This window comes from Tupaia chinensis, unplaced genomic scaffold (assembly GCF_000334495.1).
Source record: "Tupaia chinensis unplaced genomic scaffold, TupChi_1.0 Scaffold138568_1, whole genome shotgun sequence".
Taxonomy (NCBI): domain Eukaryota; kingdom Metazoa; phylum Chordata; class Mammalia; order Scandentia; family Tupaiidae; genus Tupaia; species Tupaia belangeri.
In genome coordinates, this window is record NW_006198462.1 from 536,764 (window position 1) to 547,393 (window position 10,630).

General features: G+C 37.1%; 1 long non-coding RNA gene across 1 annotated transcript; it reads right to left on the reverse strand.

Annotated features, from left to right (window-relative positions):
- Positions 1 to 359: 359 nt before the first annotated feature.
- Positions 360 to 9,174, reverse strand: LOC106736322 (uncharacterized). Its single transcript, XR_001371368.2, has 2 exons — positions 8,129 to 9,174; positions 360 to 472 (listed from the first exon to the last, which is right to left on the reverse strand). It is a non-coding gene; the product is annotated as an uncharacterized LOC106736322 (long non-coding RNA).
- Between the last annotated feature and the right edge of the window lie 1,456 nt (positions 9,175 to 10,630).

Sequence of the window (10,630 nt, forward strand, 5' to 3'; positions counted from 1 at the left end):
GCGACCACAGTGATAATGCACATGAAACCTTCTAATAAGTGACTCTTGCTTATTTCTTTCATATAGACAATAAATTCTACACATGAGACTAATTTTTTTAAAGGATTTAATGTCATGACACCCCCTTTCAGGGCATCAAACTCATGATCTTCCAAGTAAATCCAGCATTACTAGTAGTGTATTACTGCCAGGCCACTGAAATGACCTGGGACATTTTATTTTTGATTTAAAGGCAACATATTATTCAAATACCATGTACAGAATATTCCTGCTTCTTGCTCTATAGGCATTCCTTTACAGGGAATTAAGCAAATGGTCTTACAATTTTGATTATGAAAGAAAAATTCCAACCACAAGAATCACTGAGGTCACCATTTACTCTTGAATGGATTCAACATGTTATCGCCACTTCCTTGACAAGAATTTCAAACGTGTACAGTTGTGTGGCTCTCTCGAAGCCTTATGTTTCTTACTGCAAGGAACAGAGAAGAACAGATGGGTTTAGTATTCAAAAAGCAATTATAAGGGCTCTCAAAAGAAAAATAGAAGAGGGAAGAAGAAGAAGAAGAAGAAGAAGAGGCGGAAGAAGAAAATACAGTATAAAGGACCTACCTTTTAAAAACAGAATTATTTTATTTATTATTGTTGTTGAGAGAAAGTGAGAAAGCAAGCCACCAGGTCAAGGACTTGAATAGCCATGCGCAAGTCCAGTGCCCTAACCACCATGCTATCTGCTGGCCCAAGGACAAGCATTTATAGCTTTCCAGACACCTCCCAATTTGAAGTAAAAATTCAGTATGCTCTATATCACTGCATCCCCTGGTGTGGTGGCCAGACAATGAGTGTTCAAGTCTTCCTGGGTTTGATCTGGCTCTACTATTTACTATGTAATGTTAGGCAAGCTATGTAACCTAAGTCTTTGGTTATTTATCTATAAAATAGATAAGATTTGAGGACTGATTAATAAACTAATATATGTAAGGTGCTTAGCACAATGCCTGTGTTGTTGTAAGCAGTATTTAATACCATCATAACTGCCCAAAGAAACAAATATACATGGTACATACTGTCACCTTTTTTGACAGAGCATAGTGTTATGTAAATTATAAATACTTTTTTTGCTCTGGTTTTCACAGAATTTTGTCTCCCTCAGTGATCACTGTTCCTTTCTAACGTCTGTCTGAATTAGTGCCATTGCATTTAGATTTAAAAGGTAGAGAAAGGAGGCTATCAAACACGCTCTGCAAAGCAGCAGGCAGAGTCCTGAGGACCAAGGGTATGGATGAGATAAAAGTAATTAAATCACAAGGGCAGTGGTTCCAGCAGCAGTCCTAGCTCATGCCAGGCAGAGCCTGTGGTTGGACAGGCTTGGCGAGCGAATAGGCACGAGAGGTAGAGGTTTCATTTCCCAAATATGAGAGTGAGAAGCTGTGAGATGGTTGTTGGGAGAGAACAGAAAAAGTCTCACAGAAGAAGAAGCCTATGAAAGTACAAAAGGAAAAAGGTCTCCAAAAAGTTCACAGAAAATGCATATGATAGACAAATTATGCATAGATGTCAAAAATGTTTTTGCACCAAAGTAAGCTTGCACTTTAATTCCATTATTTCCACAGACTTTTTGAAGTCTCCTGGCACACATACTTTTTTCCTAAATCTAATATTTAACTGTGTATCTTACAACAAGCCACATACAATGCTAGGTGCTTTCACAAGTTGTCTTTATCCTGTTTAACAGATGAAACAACCAAGGCTCAGAGACAATAAACTGCTTGCCCAAGATTATATAAAGAAAGCAGAAATCACAGTCATAGGTGGCACTTGTTGACTGTAGTGACAGTTAAAATCTGGGGACATCTGAAGGACCAGGTGCAAGAGAAGAAAGCTAAAGAAAAATGACCTGCCCTCCAAGTTTTTAAGAGACAGGATTAGGATGTCCCACTTGACTGATACAACAATATTTGCATTTAAAAGTCATTGGAGGCCACTGCTGGCAAGGTGGTTAAGGCACTGGATCCCACATAGCTGACTCCATGGTTTGAGACCCAGGCCAGGCAGCTTGAAAAATAACCTGGTACACGTGTATGTGCCCAAAATCCCAAGAAGAAAATGAACGAGAACAGATTGCGGCATGGCTATCCCCTGGGTGTGTGTGTGGGGGGGGAAGGGGTGACTTCTCACTCTCCCTTTATGTCTCTATGTTGAGTGCATATACCCTGTGGCAAAAAACTAAAAAAAAAAAAAACAAAAAAACAAAAAAAAAACTTAGTAAGTAAGACACAAATTCTTAGTCAGCCAGACACAAAAGAACAAATATTTTACAATTCCACTTACATGCTGTACCTAGAATGAGCAAACTTACAGAGATCAAAAGTAGAATTGTGATGATCGGGGTTGGGGGGAGAGTTTCTGTTTAGGAAGTATACGATTCCAGTTTGGGATGTGCGCATGTCCTGGAGATGCATGATAGTGATGGCTGCACAACAGTGTGAATGTACTTGCTGCCACAGAACTCTACACTAAAATATGGTAGAGTGGTATCTTACCACCACCACAGTAACACTTTTAAACCACAGTGTCAATGATACCGACCAGTACTGACTGTCACAATGCTGATAGGCTAAATGCGTTTCATGTACTCTGCTATTTAATGCCCAGGTAAGTACTGAAGAGAATGAAGCAACACTCAAGTTCCTTACCTAGTCTTTATATATAGTGAGCAGAGAGCAAACGGTAGAGCAGGACTTGGACTCGAGTCTATTCCAATGCTTACACGTTATCTTTATCATCACATGCTCAGGACTTCATAGAACTTTTTAAAGTTTACCTACATCTGTCAATCTTTTATTTGTTTTTGTATCAGACCAAAGGCAAAGTTCAAATAAATTTAAAAAAAAACACCATGACTTCATATGCTAATGCTGACAAGTGGCTTTATTGTCAGCTGATACTTTTTCTCTATTGAAACTTTCCTTCATCTGTAGAACCTCAAATACACAGCAAAGGGAATTCTGGGTGTAACATCTCTGGTAATAGATTATAAGTTAGACAGTAAGATGGTGGAGCAAGTGAATTTACTCCCTCTCCCTTGCTGTCTCCGCTGTCAGTTTCAGATCAAGAACCACTATGAGCATTTGATGGCCTCCTTTATGATTTTGAGAACAGACTTCTCTTCCTTTACTTGATTTTTGTCCTCATATGGTATCCTCTCTCCTGGGTAGGCCCATCAGTGACCCTACATCCTTGGTAAGCAAGTGACCTTGACAAGGACAGAACTGTTTTGGAGGATTGAATGTTATTGTTACCACATACTGCCTGAAAATGAGGCCAGTACTCAGGAGAGCAGTCAATAGATGGACAGAGTACTGCTGAAGTTGGTTAAAAATGCTTGGCCTTTGTTCCAGGAATGTCTGCCACACAATGGGCGTCCAATTATATTTTCTCTGAAATAACATGTTGTCAAGCCAATTTATCAGAACTCTAAAATCTTGATTTCTGTAATGAGGCCCTAAGCATAATCTCTTCTCATTTCATTTTCCCCTTCCTTTCTTTGTTCCTTCCTTCAATAAATACATGTTGCAAAGCAGGCAACACAGAACCTACAAGATAAGTATCACACACTGCAGAATGCAGGGTCAGAAACATTTTCTGGTAGCACAAAAGAAGCATCTCTGCCCCTGTGAGAAGAGCATTCCAGGCTGAGGATGGTTGGTGCAGCTTAAGGGGACTGGCCCAGAGTTTGGGGAGATCAAGGAGGCCAGCTGACTGATCTCCGTTGTTGCCTGAGTTTCTCCTGTGAAGATGGTGATCTGGCTAATACAGTGGGGTTCTCTAGCGTATCTGTACCCTTTCTTCTAAGGAGATCTCTTTTGCCCTTGGGGTATAAGCACCTGTGAGTAGAGTACCCTAACTCTAAGCCTTCAGTTCTAATCTCTCAGTCCCAACCCAGGCAAGAATATGTATTTTTTTAAAATTGCTTTCCTGAACTCTCCTCTTAGATCTCTTCCCATTTCCTCCAGATCTACATGCCTACCCCCTACACACCCAACCATCTCCTCTTCCTGGTAATACCTTCCTTCACAATGTCCTTTTAAGTTCAAGAGGCTTACAGCCTCAGAGTAACCTTTGTTCTCTTTTCCCTGGTATTTCATGTGTTATCAGGTATCCAGACCAGACACCAATAGCCAAAACTCCATAGATGGCCCTCCACCAAGCTACTGAAATGATTAGACAAGTGGGCATTGTCTGCCTATTGTAATCAAGAGGAAAATTTCCTTTTCCTTTTCAACTCATCTGCAGCGTGTTTTATCTCTACTTGGAAATGTCTACTGAGATAGTCTGGAGAACTGCAAACCACACTTCCAGATAAGCTTTCAGGATTCATGCATTATGAACAAATCATTTTAAACACAATGAAAATGTTCTAGGGCAAGTGTTTATGCATCACTTCCCTTTTATTTAAGTCAGTTAAGGCTAGCAGTTGGGTTCCCCGAAGCTGTTCCTACGGTGCCTATGAATTCTAAACTATTTTGACTTTCTTTCATGCTAGCTACTAAAGTGATGTGAAGACTCCCACAGCAGTCAGTGCTATGCAAGGGTTCTTAAACAATCTAAGTCGTGTCTTTATAGAAACAGCATGCCTATTCTCTCCATCATTTATTTTTTTTTAACTCATAAGTATCCCCCCCCTTTTTTTTTTTAAAGCATTTCCTTATTAACTTCATGCACCCTCTGTACTTCGGCATTCAAACCTAAATATTTGACACTTTTGATTACCTGAGAAATAAGCAGTCTGTAGGAACAATAAAACATGACTTATCAAAACTAATTAAATTCAGTATTAATGACGTGAAGATTTTATTTTAACTCTAGCTAGGATATATGTAGTCTTACTAATGGTTAAGAACAATACACAGCATAAAAATGCTAATAGAAGTTATTATGACTAATACTAAGACAAAAATACAAAGTAAAATGATATAAGGTATACAATCCTTGTCAGACAATGGCTAAATCTCAAAATTTACTTTAATGTCACTTATGAATTAGAAACATATTTAATATATTTATCCATAAATGCTTTCTTTGCTCTACAGTGAACTTTTTCACATTATGGCACATAGGAAACAATAGTCTTTGTGTCAACACTGAAGTAAGTGGATGAGGTTGCTTGCAACCTACGAAACCTGGGATATAGAGCTCCAGGTCTTGCCCAGCTTCACAGGCAGAGGGGAGAGATATCTGCATATTCTCATACACATTCGTGGATGAGAAGCTTTAATCTAGAAAATAGGAAGGTGATACAGCATACTGGTCCTAAGCCCAGCTCTAGAATCAAACTATAGTATGTTTTGAAGCACTTCTTAACCATGAGAGCTTACTGCCTTTTAGCGTCCTCATCTGTAACCAGGGCTAATAAATCCCATCTCATGGGGTTAGACCACCCCTGTAAAGGGTCTAACCTAAGGTAGGAATTAAAAAAATGATAGCTGTTATGTTGTAGTCAAATTCTGGGACTATTTGAATATCAGACTGTGAGTAAACCAGATCAACTGTAGTGGAATAGAGAGGCACACAATTTCCCAGGAGATGAGTAGGAGGGTCACTAGAGAAAACGCTACACTGTTACTATGGAAATCTACATGCTCTACTCAAAAGAGTCCTGTTACCACTAAACTAGATTGTGGTTACATTTTTCCAAAGAATAATTCCAGACAAATAATAGAATTCAATGGGCAAACAGTATCTAACTTACAGGATTTACACCTCAGGTCTCTATTTCAGAAATGAGTCACCTTCCACATTAAAGAAAATAGCACTTATTTATTTCAACCAAACAAGTATTTCCTCAGGAAGAAACTAAGGTAATATAGGCTTTGCAATACAGCAACAAAATTTAATGAATTTGTGAATTTAATGAACGCAAGAGAAATTTAACCTATCTTGAAAGGAGATATAATATATGAATTAAACAGAGTACTTATTAACATAAAAGGAGTATTAATACTTAAATATTAGATAGATTTAATTCTTAAAATTTCTATCTCTACCTATATTACTTAATTAGCCTCATATTATCAATTCATATATTGTGTGGCAAATGGTCAAATTTAATTAGTACTATATTTTCCACAGATAAAATTAGAATATAATCAATATCTGAAATCTGCTGAAAATTATTTTGAGTTCTCTATATTTCCATCTATGGAGAAATTGCCACAAAGTAATTTCTTCACAAAATTGCAACATAATTCTATTCTGGGATAATCCAAATCTCAATAAACATAAAATAGAGTAAAACTTAAGATAGACAAATTTTCAACATTAATTTATAAAGGGACCTGGGAAAAAATATTAGGACACTTTTATTGTCAGTATTCTCAGTGATGGGAATAATTTCATGCATATAAAGCAATTCTATGGCATCTAAAGTAATTCTATGAATTCTATGAATTCAATAGAATTCATCCAACTACTGACTGTGTTGCTATTTCAATGACTTTTTAATTTTTTGCTTGTTTACATGGTGGAAATGTCAATATATTTTCTCAGTTATATATATAATAATGACAATATTTAGCTCATATATACAACATTTTCCTCTAGAAACATAAATGCTCTGCTGTAATTTTAATTACAAATTGAAGACAATAAACCATAGTAATTATAACTCAGTATTGTAAAGCCAATCCCATAATTTTCTTTATATATATAACATATACATATATATTATACATATTTAATAGAAAAAATAAGAACACTTTTATGGAGAAAAACTGTAACAATAACATTTTCAGAGTAATATATTTTTCTTCTGATTTCTAAAAATCTGTGCCTATGCATCTAAAAGAAACTCCTTTTCATGAAATATAAAAATGATGAATATAAAAGATCTTAAAACTAAACCATTGCCTAGTGGTTAAGGGAGCCAATCCCAGAGCCAACCATGCTATTCAAGTCTCAGCCCCACTGGTTGAAAAACACAGTGGGTGCATGTGCATGAATGCCCCAAATCCTGACAGGATGGGAAGATGAAGGAGAAGGGATTATGACAAGATCATACACCATTTGGGGTACTTTCTCCCCACTCTCTATCTTTGGCAAGAGCACATACCCTCTGACAAAATTTTTTAAAAATTTAAATTACTGAAAGTATGAGAAGAAAAAATAATTTCTAAACTCTAATGATCATGTTAATTACCCTGAGTGCCATAATATCACTTAAAGAATTTATTAAATAATTCAGAAAGTTTCTGTCAAATTTATGAGAAATTAAGTATTTTTGTTTGCAGTAACCCAGAAAAAGCAAGATCCTCTGGCATGGCATTATTGTATTTAATTGTACCTTCTACATTTACTTCACATATGAAAAATAACTTGGTGTGAACCTTTTTTTAGTATTTATTAAATCCAGTAAACAAGTAGTATTCCACCTGCACAAGGTGGTATTAATTTTACCATTTAGTAAATCAACAAATACCTATAATGTATCTACAAGGTGCCAGGCACTGTACTAGGTGTTAGCCAAAAAGCAATGAATGTGACAGAGAACAAGACAAATGCTTCTGAGAAGGCCAGGGTGTCAAAGTACAGAATTGAGTGTGCATTACTAGGCATGTCTAAGACGCCAGGAAACATTTTAATTCCATATCTCTGCTTTATCTGAGCCCTTATCACTGTCCCTGGTCTACTCCAGGAAAGGAAGAGCAGTCATGCCCAGCCAGGCTAGAGACAAAAGAGATCTTTTCCCAGTCACTTCCTCCTTTTACTTTGGATAACTGAAGTAGGAGACAGAGACCCTAAAAACATAGGATAAGGGCCTAAAATGGAATCACAAAAAGGCCTAACAGGTATAGCTACAAAATGTTAGCTACTTTTCATTTAATTTATACAACATATATATATATATATATATAAAACTAACCCATTGCATTTCATTATCTTTCAGAAACACATCAGTTTATAAAAATTAAATAGAAATGTTCGTGAAGGAATACTTAAGTAGCTTCAAGCCTATTGTATTTCTTAAGAAACCTCTCATTTACAACTCCCTCTGATGATTACATTGACAGTTAATTGAAAGTAAGAGTAGTTGACTCACTTTTACATATGTAATGAAGCAAATAGTTACCTGTTTGTTAACCCAGGGAAGTATCTAATGAGTCCCAGGAGAAACATAATTCACAAAGCTCTTTGAGGAGTAAGCTTATTGCTTGTGCAAATTTAAAACCAGATTTAAAGCCCAGTCACTACTGCAATGGATGATGCTGGACTGAGAAAGGAATGGTCAGCTCACTTAGCCTCAGGGAAAATTAAAATAGATACCAAGGCTGACAAACCTCACCCATTGGAATGCCTTCCTCTTGGCTAAATATGCAGGTTCTGCCTTCATTCCATTTTAGAACTCTGAGATGAATGAGTAGTTTAATTGTTCTATCATAATGAGTCTCCTTAGATGTTCTTCCTCTTATAACTAATCTACAAACATTGAAGAGCATTAGGATTTAATTACAGTCTCTCTTTAATGTCTATTCCCTTTCTCCAGGAGATATTACCACTTTCAATGGCTTTATATGCTAATGACTCCAAAATTTATCTCTCTACCCCAGACTCCTACTCTAAGTTCCAGACCAATAATAACCACCTGTTCAATAATTTCTCTACTTGGATGTCTGATAGGCTTCTCAACTATAACATGTCTAAAACAGAACTTTTCAAATTTCCTTCCAAACTTGTCTCCTCAGCCTTCCCCACTACAATAAGTGGCTAACATTCACTCATTTGCTCAAGACAGAAACAAAAAATTATCTTTAATGTTATCACTCATTTCCAATTCATTAATGAATATGGATAACTCTATCACACAAATCTACTATGGAATTTACCTGTTCTTGTACAAACAGTTGGTCCAATGTTATCTGGACATCAAAAATAGCATCTAACTTGTCTCAACTTTCCCTATTGCCCCCTTCCAATTCATTCTCCATACACAATCAGGTTTACTTCTTGAAAAATAAGGATTTCAAATTTACAGTGAAGTTCCAGGAATAGTGCAAAGAGCTTAATTTTTCTGAATGCAGTTTAAAATACAGTAACTCATTCATTATCCCTGGATTCTTCAGTATTTCCTTTTCTGCCTCTTTCCTTCAAAACCAGGAAATAAATATTAGTCCATTATTAGCATCAAATACAAAGAACTAGTTTAAGCTTTCTAATTATTTTTACATCTTTTGTGATCAAAAGATTCGATCCGAGATCACACATTGCATTAGCTGTCATTGTCTCTTCGGGCTTCTTCAATCTGTAGCAGCTCCAATCTTTCAGTAACATAATCTTGACACTTTTGAAGACTGCTGGCCCATTATTTTATATAATCCTGCTCAGTTGGGTTTGTTTGGTGCTCCTCTTGAAGAAATGGAGGTATGTATTTGGGGCAGAAATATCACAAAAGTGATGCTTTTTCTTTTCTTTGATTGCATATCTCATTGTGTCAGTTACAGTCTTCCAAAAAGGAGATTTCAAGATGGGTTAAGCATGTATTGGGAGAACAGCTGTGAAAGATACAGGGGAAAAAGCAGGAGTAGGCGGGGAGAACCTTTAGATCAAGACACGCATCTGGCTTCTGTGAAAAGAGAGGAAGAGAGAACCTCAGCTTATAGCACAGTTCTGTGAAAACTTTAGCAAAACTGACAGGGCATCTCCAAGCAAGAGTTGTCTGTGAGAGGAATCTCAGATGAGGCAGAATAGATGGGTACAAGAACCCACACCATGATCTGTGAATGCGAGGAACAGCCTAGAAATGAAACCTCAGCATTCACAGAATGCAGGTGGCAGTGTCAGTCATTCATGCTCTCTATAGGATGTTTTACCAATTAATAATTATCTATGTCTGTCTATCTATCTGCCAGCAGATACATGTGCACGCCGGAGAGAGAAAGAGATAGCACTCTCCACTGAGGCATGCTCATGCCACGATTCCTTCTACATTTTTTGATCTGCCAGGATTTGGAGCACACAAACACATCCAGTGTGGTTTTCAAGCTTCTGGGGCCAGGATTTGAACCATGGTCAGCCATTTGGGCTATCGCTTACTATGCACAGGACTTAACTGCTGTGCTATGAGGTCGGCTTTCCACAGCATGTTCTCTTGAAGGCGGTATCAGAAGACCACTGTGATGGCCATCGTGCTGATAGATGTTCACAATTATGATGATACCATTCCTGATGTTGTTCACTTGGTTGAAGGTGGTATCAGTCACATTTCTCCACTGCAGGCATGGTAGTTGCTGAACGGTGTTTTCTATCGCTGTCATTCCTTCCAGATTTATTTATTGGCATTAGCTATAGAGGAGCTTTCTCTGTCCCTATTCACTTAACGAACTTATCTATGGTTATCTGTATGGACTCATACATTACCATTTTATTGGTGGGTTATGAGTATCATCATTATTTACTTTGGTAATCAAATTGTCCCAGATGTAAATACCAGGAATCCCTTCAAGATAGCTTTTGTATCTCTTTAAGGGTCCAATCATACTTTAGGCTTTTCCTTACTTTAAGCTCACAAAAAGAGTTCCAGGCTTGTATTTTGATCTCAGTCCTAGAATTAGCTACTTCTCTGAGAAGCACTAGA